Genomic DNA, 16575 nt, shown 5'->3' with positions numbered 1-16575 from the left:
GGATTCTTACATTAGCCCTAGATATTGGGTAATTCTCCCAGAGTGGAATTTTGACACGATATGTCAGTCCTAAATAGCAATCAAAATGAAATGTACAATGGCCCATACCAGACACTAGGGGCTCAGAGTAGATTTGACCCTTATACAATGGTACATGGCCACCAAGAAAGACCAAGATATGTGGATGGATTCATTGAAAATGAAAACCAGCATAGCGGACAATTCCCACCAAATGAAAGACAAAATATGAATTATGCCCCTCGCCAATATAACCAATAGCCACCACCAGTCGACATGGTGAAAGGATGGGCACTACACATTCTTCACCTCCTGTGTCACATGAATTCAGATGTTACACAAATAGAAATCAATCTCCTGAGAAGTATCAGAAAAGGCCTAATTAGGGATAATTTAATTACTACCGACCCAGGCCACAAAAAGAAGAATTCAGAGACATGGACAGGTTTCAATGCTTAGAGTCCCAATTTAAAATGTTGTTTGAACAGATAGGAAAGTTATGTGGAGTTCAAAAACAACAGCCGAGGACAGATGGTGCAGAATGTCTTAGGTGTGTTCTTGTGCATTCTGACAGTAAGTGACTAGTTAATAACCCCTGCACTGATGAAAACACATATGCCTGTGAATCACCTTTCAATAAAGGTTCTGAATTGCTTACTGATTGAAAAATAAGTGAAAAATAAGTAAGCAAATTAATGAAAGTGAGACAGGGAATTCTAACACACACACAAAAAGGGAGTATAGTTCAATTTACAGTTGAACCAGACTATTGTCGTGTTTGAAAATGAAGAACAAAGGGGGGAGAATGTACAAGAAAAACCCAACAAACAGAGAAACAGATTTAAAAAGAGCATCCAATGTGAAAATAAAACACAAGGCGAAGTGTCAGGATCAACAGATAGATTATCCTCTCGTGATAGTCAAAATACTGTTGGTATCCATACAGAAGGCACATTAGCTCAAAAGGAGGGTCCACGTCAGTCACCTGAGGAGCATTTTGAACCACGGATATTCCAAGGGACAGAGATGACAGGTTCATGCAAAACACAGATAAGTGTCATGTGCAAAAAGTTGACAGGCTGTCACGTGACACTTGTGAAAATATCCAGTTAAAATGTTGCAATGTACATAATCCAGACAATGAGAAAAGTACAATAAGAAATTGAGGTGTGAACGCTAGTTCACCCAAGTCAGAGGGGTCAATCAGGGGCTACACTCCAAATGGGTTCTGAGCCCAGGAGAATAGACAAAGAAATTCAAAATGAAGTGGGCAAGAACGGGGGAAAGATGTCAATTCATATGCCCACTTGCCTAGCAAATATTAGAAAAGAGCTAAGGAAAGTAAGTCCTGAAATAAGCAAAAGAATCATTATTTTTATGTGTGCTAGAAGAGGTTGAAGATAGGTACTATGCTCCTATTACTATTGAAGAAAAATGTAATGCATTTGCAATGATTGATACAGGTGCCCAAGCAACGATAATGTAAAAAGAACTAGTGAAATGCATTAATGAAGGGAGATCCCCACAAAATCACATAAAGATGAGCCATAATGAAGGCCGTGTGCGCAACTTCAATGGGGAAGAAAGACCTATCGAAGGTGTCACTGATGTTGACATAAAGATAGGGAAGCATTGGATGAGATAGGAAGTGTTGATCACATCCATTCATTAAATACCCTTTCTCATAGGGAAAAATTGCATGAATAGGTTGTTGCCCCTCATTGATAGGGTAAATGGAGTGTTGTGGTCTTTAGCTAAAAAACCATCGAGACCTAAGAAAATAATGACACACAGCAATAGTGTAAAGGAATGCCCTACCGTTGATACTGGAGTGGAAGTATATCATCAGAATGTCTGTGTGCCGAGCGTCATTGCCATTCTCATGTGTCAGAATGAAATGCGAGGAGAAAAAGAGAAGCAGTCTTTGGAGATTTATTGAACCCCAAGACAAAATGGCAAACAGAAATAGATTAAAACACATTGCGTTTTTATGTACATGAGGGAAAACGCAAACCAAATGTCACTCCAGAGATAAATAAAGAAAAACACATTTCAACCCTCTCAGAAATACACAAGGGATATGTGCAGCCATGAATTTCTATCCATGTTAATGGGCATCCTGAAATGACTGAAGCCACTTTAGTGCTTGAACATGAAAGGAGTTTTATTAATGAAAAGATACTCCAGCAAATAATTGATAGGGAGGAGATCCCATAGTTCAGAATAACAAATCAACACATTTTTGAACTAGATGACCCAGAGTCGGGACAGAGAATTGTAGAAAGATGCCTCTTAAAGATTACAATTAGTCCTAAGAGTATTGATCACAATGTGTGGATCGTGAGTAGGACACAAAATACATTTTATTTGGGAAATGACATCATGCACAGGATGTGTATTGTGTTAGACTTTCTAAATCAAAAGGTTTGGTCCAGGTTGGGTGGAGCTACACCTGAATTTGAAGACAAAAGTCAAGCTTACCATTGTGCCCAAATCACACCACATGCAACAGTTAAACTGGAGGTGAAAAGGGATGTTACCATTCCCGCATTCACTAGACAAGTTACATTAGCGTTAAAATACAGAAAGGGACAACAGATAAAAGTTTCTGATGCATTTGTATGCCTAAATTAATCCATGATGCAGCGAGGGTTAGAATGTGAATATACACCATGTGTAGAAATTGGGGATGGGCCCATTAAATCCTGGTGGACAATAAAGGGAGTCAAGACATTAATTTGGAAGAGAATTCAACAATAGGAATGGCAATACAGAAGTCTTACTACACTGCAGATTTCAGTATAGTAGTGATTGGGAACAGTTCTGAAAGCTATGTGACTGCACATAGTGAGTTGCCAGAGTCCTTCATTTCTAAGCCTAAAGGAATCTTTAAAGTTCAGTCTGTGTATCCTTATGAGCCAAGTGAAATAGTGTGCTGCCATCAAGATTGTTGTATTCTATTCGAATTACGTGAATCTAAAAAAGAAAAGCAGCATGCTGAAATTGAGGTCAATGTCTGAAAATATTTAAGTGTAGCGACCCTCCAAAGAGATACTGCCACAAGATTAGAGGAAAGTACACAGGTTCCTTCTTTGGTGGACTTCCCAGAGTTTTCTAAAATGATAGAGAAAATTCAACCCTCAGATGCTTGCACAAGTGAAGAAGATAAAGATCAATTTGAGAAAACTATGGAATTCAAAAATGTTTTTGCAAAAGATGCATATGATTGTGGGTTAACTGATGAGCCAGTATATGTGTGACAATATAGGTTTCCCCTGGCATGTTTGGAATCACTAGCTGAAATAATCAAACATTTAGAATCTAGAGGAATCATTAGGCCTATTCATAGTACATCAAATACCCCTTTATTAGGTGTCCTAAAATGGTATGTCCAATGGCGCTTGTGTGCAGATCTACAAGAATTAAACAAAAAGGCACCTGTTTCAAGGTGGCCTGTTCCATTTATTGATGAGGGTCTTGCAAAGGTTCACTGGTCAAACATGTCTACCACATTAGACCTTACAGCTGGATACTGGTGTGTGCCACTAGCTGAAGATATTCAAAATGTGTTTGCATTTTCTTTTGACAAATCACAATATGCATGGTCCCGGACACCTATTGGGTATGTCAATAGTGGGAGCGAGTTTGGGATATTCCTGAGCAAGGCACTCCATAGTTTATGTGGATGATGTAATAATCAAAAATGAAGATCTGAAAAGCCCCTTCAATGAGATTAGACGTGTTTAGTCAGCTACAGAAGGCTGGGCAAACGTATCTTTACAGAAAGCACAGCGGTGTAAAAAAAGGGTAAACTGCCCTATGTCATGAAGTGACAGAACATGGATTGAGCCCACAAAAGAAAAAGGTGGAGGCAAAGCACAAACTAAATTATCCCACTAATTTGAAAAGTTTAAAGAGTTTGTTAGAAATTACAAGTTACAATAGGAAATGTATTGAGAATTATGCATAGATTACACAACTTTTAACAAGATTACTGAAGCAAGGTGTATCCTGGAAATAGGAAAAAGTGAGGCAGTAGCCAGACTAAAAGAGTGTCTAATGAAAGCACCATGTTTAGCATATCCAATAAAAAATCAGGATTTCTTTGTAGAGGTAGGATTCACCGATCAATGCATGTCAGCAGTGTTATATTAAAAATATGACATGAATAAAAAAACCATTGCATATGCTAGCAAAACACTGTCACAGGTATAGGCCAAATTCAGTGAATGTTAAAAAGTGATCGGACCACTGTCTGGGCATTACAACAACATTTCCTCCCAATCATTCTAGGAGAGCGGGTGATCATTGACACAAATCACCTTCCTCTGCAATTTTTGCAAAGTAAGAGAATCAGATCTGGGAATTTGGCCCAGTCAAGAATTACTTTCTGGACATTATCACTTCAGGCATTTCCTGTAGAAGTGAAATATGAACAAAATAAAAAGAGCCCAGTTGCTCAAGGACTAGCAGAGTTGAATGATTGTGCAGCTATATGTGAACATGATGACACAGAGCTAGAAACAAGTTTGAATGAATTTGAGCAATCACCACACAAAGCATTCAACAATGAAATGTGTAAGGATTTACCAACTGTATATGTAAATGGATGTGCATACCATGTCGAAATTGATACAGAACAAGAGCTGCTAGTGGGAACAAGAAACACATGGTTTAAATCTGACAACATTCCAAGAGTAAGCATGAAGATAGGTCCCAGAAGTAGTCAGTTGGCAGATTTGGCCACTATTTATAAGTCAATATCTACAGCAGTGGAAAATAAACTCAAAAAATGGTTCTAGTAACTGATTCTGATTATGTGTTAATTTGTTTTGTAGAGTATTTACCTGCATGGGTAGTGAAAGTCATGCTCACCTATAACAAGAAACCACTCAAACATGTCAAAATGATTCAAGCTATAGACAGGCCTGTGCCAGAAAATGACCTGATAGTCCATTGGAGGAAACTATGTGGTCATTTGAAAACACCAGGTGAGGATAAGGAGGGAAATGATAAGTAAGATCAGTTAGCCAAATTTGGAGCTGTAATTGGGGAGTTATTTGCTATTGAATACCTGCTTGGTGAAATACAGGTAGATGCAATAACATGCTCTGAGACTTCAAAAGCAGTTGAGCAGCCTTTGGCACAATGGAGTTTTGATACTTCAGATCAGGACCTGATCAAAGTACACAAGGAAGACCTTATTCTAGGCCATTCTATAACGATTTGCTAGACCCAGAACAAAATTCTCTGACTGAAGAGGACTGCAAAGTCTATTTTTAAACGTGCATGCTACCCTGCATTTCTGCTTTGAAGAGTTTGTTATGTTTTCTTGTTCCAAAGTGTAGTTCTCTTGCCAAGTTCCACGTTGCCAAGGACAGTTGGTAAGACTTGACAGGTATGAACCATGAAAGTTTTCGCGATGTATTCGCACTGTGAAATATAATGTGAGCAAAACTGTTATTCTGTGTAACTTGAATATCTTCACTTTACGATAAAGAAACAGAAAATAATGTACATTGCTGTGTTTAGTTCCTTTTATTTGACATGCATAAAGAGACAGAAGTATAATTAGAGATATTTAAAAAATGAAGTAGCTGCTGTGAGTTATTTAGCAGGAGAGTCTGAATGAATGTGTAGTATTTCAAGAGTATGCCTTAGAATTGTTGAAACTCAGCCACAAGAGCATAGTGTGGTATTGTAGATAAAATCCCATCAGGAGGGGGCATACGCCATCTACCCAGAGTGCATCAAGTCCAGTATTTTGTTGTCATTAGTGACCCTGGTAAAGACAATTATTAGGCATTATTCTGAAAATAGTCTCACCACCATAGAAATACCCCAACAAGTTACCACATATAACAGCATAATAAAAAAAGATACCACATAGTAATAGGCATAACTCAAACATATCCAACATATTATGAGAAATGGGAATTGCCATATGTTGCTCCAGACCCCTAAACCAATCCTGACTTGGAGGCAGGGTTTGGAATCAGAGAGAAGGTTAACTGTCCAATCCTAGTGGCAGTAATTATTGCAGGAAACCTTCCCAAGATTGGTGGTGTCATTGCTGCTATGTAAGGGAGACCGCAATTGGACAGGAAACTCACACAGAAAAAAGTAAAAAGACAGGAACAGACAGACAAGAGACAGACTATAAGGAAGGCTGCTGAAACATACCATCTGACAGCTGTAAGTAGACACCAGAGTAGACTGCTGAGAGTTCATCTGAGTGGAGCTGTCTATTTCTAGGAATCCCTCAAATCTGACTGGCTCCTATGGTCGAGAACGGGAGGCCATCTTTTAGAGTGGAGTGACCCGACCCCTGCCCTATCTTTCCAGAGTGTCCTGAGATGCAGTTGGCTTTCATGAACCTTAAGCAGGTGCTTGATATGTTAGTAGAACTGAGCCCTGGCAACCCAAAAGGTAGGGGAGTCTGCTTTCCTTGAATCTCTTCCCTTTATGGTGGCAGTGAGGCAAAACTGTGTAGGTCCTTAGCCTATTTAACCAAAAATATTAATATAATTAATTCCCCATTTGGCAGAACACAACAGGGTGAATTTTGTGAAAATTAAAAATTGACAAAACACACGTCCCAGAAAACTATAGCCTATAAATAAATTGGGTAATCCTTGTTGTCTTCATTCTTAAATCAGTCCAACCTTTTTATCCAACTTCCCCAACACAGGACTTGCAGTTAGGTGAGTCTGAAATTCCAAATTTCCCAAATCATTCCAATTTTTCGGTCTGACTTCCCAACATAGACCAAAGCAAGGGGGGGGGGATCTGAAAAACAAAGCAATAAAACAACCTGTGTTCGATTTAAAACCAAAAGTGTGGGCGAAATAATAATTGCCATATGTATTTTTACCAATCTTGAAATCCTACTGCTACCCTTTAAAGCCTGCAGGAAAATCAAAATCGCACAACATTACATAAGCGCATTTGTTATTGATCAGTGTAATTATTTAGTGAAGTCAAATTTGCAGAAAGTAACAATTGTTATTGTGTTCTTTTTAACACACTGTTGTGATTTATTTATGCTGAGAGAAATTGATTGTGTTGTGCCACGGATAAAGTAGTTTTTAACATTTTCGTGCTAATTTCTATTACTTATAATTTAAATAAATGCCAATATATTTCCTGTTCACCGGCCTGGTTCTTGGCTCATTGTTAGCTCAGGGGAGAGGGATCCAAGGGGCATGATATGTGTCAGAGATAGGGCTAAAAAAAGAATATGTTAAACTGTTTGTTGCATAACCACTTAAGTAGGGCGGGAAGGAACTCCCTGTGATAAGGGTGGATTCTCAATAAACCATTACAAATTGCAAGCTTGTCTGGGATTTAACTTCATATTCTTGACCCATGACAAGTACATTGTGACAGACTATTCTTTTTTATGCAATTGCATAAATGTGGAGGGAAAGTCATCTTTGTTTTATTTAAGTGCCCCTAGGACTTGAATACTGAGTTCCAGGCAGGTGTATAGGTAAACATATTAAGAGTGTTTAAGAATTTATTTGAGTGAGGAAATCAAGCAGGAATAGAGTGATTTAGACCCTGCATAAAGAACGTTTTATTAAAGTCAAAAAAGCCAATTGTGAAAATGACTACTGTACAAATTGGGGAAGCCAGGGAGCATTTCCTAACAAAATTATTCTCAAAGGAGAATGGGTTGAGAATGATCAGGAAATTGGCAAACTAGAATTGTGCGGGAGGTTACCTCAGTAAGCAATGATATTTGGCTTGAAGCCGGGATGTTGGACAATGCACTTGAAGCATTTTATGTGACTACAACTGCTCATGATGAACATATACAAATGGCCCAGCTAACTGCTCAGTTATATTTTCATTTGCTTTTAGTAGAAGAGCTTTGGCAAAATAGTGAGGCTAGTAGGATGAATCAGGCTGGAGACCTGTCACAGGCCCAGGATCTTGTTCAACAGCTCAGATCTGAGATTAAAAAGAAATGCTGCAAGAGAGCGCAGAGTGTGAAACCCAGTTTCTTGCACTGAAAAATTCACAAAAAGAGTGTGTCGAAAATCTGAGTGCTCTGCAACACAAGCTAAATGACCAGTCTGCTCTTAATAGCATCTTTTTGGAGGATATTATCGCATTCCAATCAGAAATAAAGCAAATGAAAACTGAAAATAGTCAATTAATTATAAAAGGGGTTGATTCCCAAAATGACGTTGATCAGATACATCAGCAGGTAAGTACTCTGAAACAACAGAGGACGCAGCTGGCTAAGGAAAAAGACCTCTTGAATCAGGATAACAGTGTCCTACTAAAGAGGATAAATGGGTTGGAAATGGAGGAAGAACATTAACAGTCAGGTTCTCAAGAGCTGACCAGTATAAAACAAGAATGGAATGAGCTTGAAGAGCAAGTGAGGCAAATATAAGCTTAACTATTAGAGGCAGCACAATGGAGGGATGAATAAGAGTAAGATATTAGTCTCTTGAAGGAAAAGCACCTTGAATATGCACGTAGCATACAAGGCTCGCAGAGGGAAAATTAATCACTTCAGCAGGAGGTGTAGCAAACAAAGGATTGGTTGGTAGCTCAGAGAAGGATCCATGAGATTATTCAGGCCTTAGTGTCAGAATTAAAAAGTCAGCTCTCTAACTACCAACAGCAAATAAAGAGAGACCGCCTTGCCAAGGAAATCAAAAATTACAAACAGGACCTAAAGTACACTGACCAATCAGGATATGGGACAAGGCTCACTGATAGAGGTGAGGCCCCCTTCCCAACATTGGCCTTACGCCAGTCATTTACAACCTCTCATGCACAAATGGGAACTGCCCTCATGCATGCCATCCATCAAGAGCAGGGTGACATGAGGCAGTTAGACGTACCTAGGCCTAGCTCGGCTGATCAAGAAGGCCAGTCCCTGTTTGATATTGGTGAGTATTCATCTCTACCCCAAAGAAGGGAAAGTGGCCGAACCTGTGTGTCCTGGGAAGTAAGGAATAATACGGTAAGTACTTCAGACCATGAAAACTCTTATGAGGAGAAGATGCGATTACAAAGAGACCATCTTGCCCGCTTTGCTGAAGGAGAAAAGCCAGAACCTCACCCTATGAAGGGAATTCCTAAAACCTCTGTGTATTCTGGGGAAGTGGGGGGGAATTCTCCAGACTCACTGGTAGGAGGGATGAAGGAACTGGGTTCTTTCCTGGGCCTGAAAGGAACTCCAGAGAGAGTGACCTCGAGATTTCACTTTGGCCCAGGCAAGAGGACTCCAGACCCTGTGGTTCTGGAAGATATTCTCATAGAGATAGGGATCACCTAGAAGACACGGAAGGGAATACCTGTAGCAGTTCTGAAACAGAAGGTGAATGGTGCAGAAGAAGAAAATACAGGGTAACAAAGAAAGTTGTTGTCAAAGACGCAATAAGACAAATCAAAGCCATAAAGAGCTTCCTGACCCCATACCCCAAGACTGGCAAGTATTCGTTATGGGAGCACCTCGAACATTTTGAGCATATGATGGCATCATTCCAGATCAGGAATTATGTGAATTGTATAGCATTTGCTAAATGGACATTCTCACCTTTGCAGGACTGGAGGATCAGGATCATCATAAATGGTCCTTGTATAAGGCAGCCATATTGAAACATTCTTTCACCCATAGAAACCCACAAGAAGCCCGTAAGACTGCATATAACTTGCAGTGTGGGGAAGATCAGGTGCCAAGGCCGTTTGTGCAGTAGCTAAAGCGTGCATTTGCTCAGACTTCCCAGCGGTGAACACCAATAGTAGGGAGTTCATAACTACATATTACCATGCTCTCCCCAAATACATAATGACTCATTTGGTGCATGACTTTCACGAGCATAGGACCCTGGACTAGGTGATTGAACAGGCCTTCAGGATATATGAGGCCCAAAAGCCTGCAGGGACTAAAAATACTGTGAAAACCCCCAAACCATCTAACACCCGTGTAGCTGCAAAGGTGGCAGAGGTAAAAACTACCCCTCCATTGGAACTGGAGACAGGGGCCCTAAAAGTAACCCTCCTACCAACAAGCAAAACTGAAAGCAGAAGTGACCCCCCAATCCGGCCCAATCGAATGGTAGTCAGACGGGGGCTGAGAACAATGATCCCTCTGACCCTGCCAACTATATAAGTCCTAGGTACATGGGTACTAAACCAATCCTGGGATATGTATACACCCCCCAAGCCCAAGGGGGGGAACTAATCAGGTAAGTACTGCCCCAGGAAAGCTCCCTCCAAAATTCCTTCAGGAGAGAAGTATCACTACACTTCCCAAACTGAACATTTTCCCCAGATATCCCCCAAACCAGAACTTCTAAAACAATCCTCCTCTCTCTCCCAGTTCCAGGACAATAGACCCCTGAACCCGGAGAAGGGAGATTCAGGATGGAAAATTATGGGGGGGGGGGGGTGGGATTTCTAGTACCCAAGCTACTCGTAGAGAAGGGATTGTTCCCCTTTTAGGAACAGCAGAGGTATGACTTAAGCCCTCCTTACCAATCAGACAAGGTCTTGCAACTGGAGCAGCAGGCCCAGCAACTGACCCAATGATCTGGGGCACATGCTGAGGGCTCAGTTTGACTCTTAACCTAACCCTGCTTTCCAGAATTCCCCAACACCCAGGTCTGATGCCCCAGGGGCAAAATGACAGGAGGAAACCTCTGCTAAATTACAGGTTCCGTAGGAGGGGGCCCAGGTGGAGGGGAGATGGCAATCCCTTGTGTATACTGCCTTTCTCACCCAAACAATCCCCTAAAAACCTCTAAGCCTGAAAGAGTCTCTTCTACCCCCACAATGTTAGAACCCAAAGAGCAAAGGGTACGTAGATGAGGCCAAAGAAGAACCCACTTTTTTGGAGGCCCTCCGGATTATCCCCTTTGAAAGAGAAGAATCCCTGGAGGATTCAGGTAAGCAGACCTTCTCTTTCAAAAACGGGGGGAGACCTCCCAAAGAAAAATGGGTCATAAAAGACCCTGAGTGGGACACTGTAAGTATGGAGACAGACCCAGAACCAGAAACTTTTCAACCTCAAACATGTGAGCCAAACAGAAGTGAAACGGGTGGGGTGTACTTTCTCCAAACAGGTTCTGATAACTGTTGCCAGGTAACGGGGGCCAACCAAGGAGCCAGAGAAAAAAAGGATTCCACAACAACTCCCATTGCAGGTTGCAAAGTATTTTTTACAGATTCCCCAACTCCGACACAGAAAACTGCCCAAGATCACAAAGTGTCGGAGTTCAATATTGAGAAAATGACCATCAGACTGTCAAAAAATTCTTTGCACCTTGGAGGAGAAACAAGACCAATTTTATGCACCGTTTAAGGTGCAGGGTCAGTGTGAATTATCAGCTCTGGTGGATACTGGATCCCAAGCCACCCTCCTGTCAAAAAGGACCTCTGACCAACTAAATGCAGGACGGGCTGAGGGCCACCAAATTCCACTCACCCCACTTCGCAGACAACTGCAAAGATTTGACGGGAATTATATTTCAGTTGAAGGGACTGTGCATCTGCAGATAAAATTTAGATGGGTCCGGCTGAAACATTCGACGATCGTAGTGACTCCAGAGGGCACACCTTGTTTACTGGGGAATGATCTCCTGAGGAAGTTATCACCTCTGATTGACTGTGTAAACAAGGTTCTCTGGACTCAGACTAACCGCCTTATCAAATAAAAAATGAGTACCAATTATGTAAGCATGAATGGTACCTGTCAAGTAATTGATCAATGCTCTGAGAATGTAGAGTTCCATTTAAAAAATAACTAAGTCCCAGACATCACTGTCATCTCTGTAGGAGAAAAAAATTGTGATGGGAACCCTTCTCCATTCTTGAAAATCAACCTTCCTTCCAGTTTTAAGTGGCAGTCCACACTGGAAGGAAACACCCTAACATTTTACACCAGTCCAAAATCAGAAGAAACCTTGAGTCCCATGAACCCAGACAAGGAAGAGTCCACTCAAAGTCTGATGGACATTCAGAAAAAGGACGAGCAGTTGTTTTTACCCATTCATTCAAATGGGGGTGGAGGGAACCAGTGCTCACCAGAGTATGCCTTAATAATGTAAGGAGCTTCATTTGTGAAGAATTATTCAGGAAACTCCCAAAAGAGCAGACCATATCCACATTTAAATTGATTGACAAATGGGAAGTAGGTCTGGAAACCCCAAATTCCAAACATCTCCCGAGTAGCGGGTGTATGCTAAGAATGTCCATTGGCAACACAAGCATGGACAATAATTGTTGAGTCGTGAGAGAGGACCCTTCCACCTCTTATCTGAAAAGTGACATTCTCATCCGATTTGCAATCAATTTGGACCTAATTAATAATAAAACCTGGTCCAGACTACGAGTAACCCTATGGGCTTTGATAACATTGAAAAAGCATTCCATTCAGCTCAATTGCTGCCTTACGTGGTTGAAGTTCAATTGCAAGAAGAGGTTACCATCCCTGGACAGGTGCAAAGATTTACTCTTACCATCAAAATTAAGTTAGGACAGGACCTCAAACATGAGTACGCATATATAAATCTGATCTCCAACAAAAAGGTTTATATTTAAATTCAACACCTGTGATAGACCTAGAACACAAAAACATTTCAATATTGGAGGTTAACAGTGATCCTTGAAGTATCACTTTGGGTGCAGACACCTTTATTGGAATGGCAGTTGATGCCCAGCATTATTCAATTGATTTAGGTAATGAAATCTTGGGATCAATCCCAAAGGATTGTTTTGACATCCGCGACAGTATTCCTCCAAAAAAGATTTTTACTGGGCCTGGGAAAATTACCTGGTGTACTCTTCCTGCCCCTGCGGTGTGGAAGAGTTGACCTGTGACATTAGGAGGGAGGAGGTAGTGTTCAGAGTCAAGGACCACTACCTTCGAATCCTATGTTCAGGTCAACACCATCAAAAGAGATCTCTCCACTCAACTGGAAGATCCCACTGAAATTGCAAAGCCTGAGGTCCTTCTAGGTTTCAAATAGATGGTTGAGCAAAGGATCAATCTGGCTGATGCCTGTTAGACTGAGGAGCAAAGACAAAAACTAAAACAGGTCTTCCTGGAATTCCAAGATATATTTTCAGTGGAGTCATATGACTGTGGACGTACATCAATTTAATCAACCACCATTCCCATGGATCCCGAGATGGCTCCCCTATTTGTGAAACAATATCAGTTACCTCTTGCATCCATGGAGTAACTCACAGAGATTATTAAGAATTTAGAATCACGTGGGACAATTCATCTAATCCACAGTACCTTCAACAACCAGTTAGTGGGTAACCTTCAACCAAACAGCCAATGGAGACTATCTGCAGACATGAGGGAGTTGAACAAATGTGTCCACATGTCAAGATGGCCCCTTCACTGCATCGACCAGTACGCGTGCGTAGGGATGACCAGTAAAAGCGTGTCTTTACCTTCTGGGGGGGCAGCAGTACACGTGGACCGGAACCCCCTTTGGATACAAAAACTCAACATCTTCCTACATAAGGCCATGCCCACTTTGGACGAATGGGGAAACCTGGCCTATGTGGATGAAATTTTAATCAAGAGCTTAACTCTGGAGGAACATATAGCCGAAAAATGCTATGTTCTGAGCAAGTTCCAGAAGGCCGGAGCAAAACTGTCTTTTCAAAAGGCACAGTGTTGCAAGTCCTGAGTGAACTTCTTAGGGCACGAGATCACACCTGAGGGTCTTAATCGCCAGGCAAAGAAGGTCGAAGCCTTATTGAAATTAAAAGACCCTACCACTTTGGGATAATTAAGAAGCCTTCTTCAACTTACTAATTATAGTCGAAAGTTCATTGAAGACTATGCAGAGGTCACTCGACCCTTGGTCCATTTATGAAGTCTGGAGTCAAGTGGGAGTGGGGTCCAGAACAATCTGAGGCAGTTAAACAACTGAAAAGTGTTAGCTTACCCCATAAAGAACAAAGAGTTCTTCTTGGAGACGGGTTTCTCAGATACTTGCCTAACAGCGGTATTGTACCAAAAGCATGACAAGGTCAACAAGGTCATCTCATATGCGAGCGAGACTTTGTCCTCTGTGGTGAAAAAAACCAATGACTGCGAGAAGGCACTTCTGGCAGTGGTGTGGGTACTGAAGAATTACCGTTCATACAGGGGGAGAAGATCATTGTCGAAAATCCTTTCAACCCTTTCATTGTCTACAAAGTTATAATAACGAACTGGATCAGTGGGAAAGGGGATGGTATATATCAAACATTTATCTTTTCATAAATAAGAATAAATGTAATTTTTACATTTGAATTTTTATTAATTAGCATAGAAACATATAAAGTATCCATTCTAAAAAACATATCTCAACAAATTACCATGATTCAACTCACTAACAAACATTCACTCCTACCATCCATTCAGTACCTTAAAACATGTACTAATCAAACTTGGTGTGTTGACTACCTAGGCCAACATACAATTTCTTTTACAATAGAAACGTCTCCAACATCAGTAGCCGATGAAACTATCTGTGTTTATTCCATTCCACAGATTCAATAAAGTCTACATATGTTTCGGTTGACTATTTGGACTGCTGTAAATCCGTCCTCTCGATAACGCAACCTTCTTCAGGACCAAATATTGGAATTTAATCGTTCCCATTTAACCAAGTAGGGTGAGTACCACCACCTTTTTTACCATTCCCTTTTTAATTTAATGTGTACTATTAATGTAAATACACATGATTCTGATAAGTAATCATTCAGCGTCTATCTTTGGATGTAGTATCTATACATACCAGAGAGAGACATATTCTTTGGATACAATCCTATTTACACATTCTGAACTAGGAATCGACCTGTTTCATCCCACCTCAGGAATTGCAAAAAAACAGCATAGTAACTTATAATTTAAGTTAAATTCTCTTTTCGCGCATATCAAATGTCTAGAATCCAGGTGTTTACTCATAGACATAGATCGCAACCAATCAGCTGTCTATGTCAAGTCAATTCAGAATATCTTTCACAATTTAGAGAGGGATGCTCCACATTACCATTAGTAGCTTACCAACATAGTAACTTTAAAAAAAGAAATCTGTTAACTTCTCTTTTTAGCTCTATTCAATTATCTATAATCCAGATACTTACTCATAAGACATGGATCACAGAAAATTAACTGTCTGTGTCTAGTCACTCTAGAATATCCTTAACAATTAGCATATGTTTCTACGCTAATTAATAAAACATTTGAATTTAAAAATTACATTTATTGTTATTTATGAAAAGATAGGGCACTTGCAAGTCCGACCTTATACAAGACACCGAGACTCCAGCAGGGAAAGAGGGTTAGGGATACGATGGTTGGATGGGTTCAGCAGTAGGGTAACCGGTGAGAGGGTTAGGAGAGGGGAGGTGGACAGGGAAGGGAACAATGGGTAACACATTAAACATACATTCACATTATACAGTGTATATACATACATTCACATTATTATACAGTGTGCATCAGAGAGTCTGAAAAGATGGGAATAGACTTAGCTCTGGGGTGAGTACTGGCCTCCTGCCTGCTTACTCTCAGGTCCGGTAACAAACTGGAGCATATTACCGCTGCAAGAAAGCACTAAGTTACTATATTGTGTGTAACGTCACACACCCAAAACAACACTTGCCAGCATGCAATTGGTTAATCTGCACCCTGTTGCGTATACTAGCAGTGCTGAGCACTAAGAGTTAGTGCGTGGATTAATGCTGTCAAAAAGCCGACACATGCGGAATTGCCGCATGTGGCCCCTCACTGTACAGATGGATCCACTGGGTCTTTGACCCTTGAGCGATCCGTTTATGAATCAAGGAAGCGTGCAGTCTTCTGCACGTGACTTGTGGCTGCTCAAGCACTCTGCTCTACGTGATTCCCCCTCGTGGCTAATTGCCGTGCAAATCGCATGCACTGCTTCGGACTCGGGACCTTCCCTGGGTTAATGCGTGCAATATGCCAGGATTTCGCTTGGGTGCCCAGGTCGCGACTTAGCTGTTCTGTCGCCGGGAGGTCTGTGTGGAGTGTGGGGGGAGCCCCCCCTCCTTGTGCGTGCCTCAGCTGCCTTCTCAGACCTTGTTGGCCCCAAAGTGTGGCGGCCTCTTTCTATGTGCTCTTTCCCTTATCTCTGGAGTTCCCCTAGCGCGAGCGCTACTTAGCTTTTCTTGGGAAGAGGCCCGAGTGGAAGGTGGTTGGGGCGTGGCCCCTCGTGCAGATCCCCAATCTCGGAGCTCTTCTGAACACTTCCTCTCCTGCCGGAGGCTTAAGCACAAGCCCCGTGCTTTGGATATCCTTGGGGCTTGTTCTTGTAGTCCTGACCCCAGGGGAATCTGGGTAATGTAATTTTTGCTGCCTTTTTCCTGCAAACAGGACACAACAGTCTTCTATAAGGATGTAATCTGTTCCTAGTGTTGCCAAGCCTTAACACCTTTGGATTCTTCTGGTTTTGGTCCCTCCCTGGGTCCATAATGGAAGGATTTAAGTCTTGCCCCATGACAGTACTACCCCCGCACAGAAGGACCTGGGTTTAGGTTTATTTGGGTAATTCTGAT

This window comes from Ambystoma mexicanum, chromosome 3p (genome assembly GCF_040938575.1).
Source record: "Ambystoma mexicanum isolate Mex_15411 chromosome 3p, UKY_AmexF1_1, whole genome shotgun sequence".
NCBI classification, from domain to species: Eukaryota; Metazoa; Chordata; class Amphibia; order Caudata; family Ambystomatidae; genus Ambystoma; species Ambystoma mexicanum.
This window is presented reverse-complemented; position numbering follows the sequence as displayed.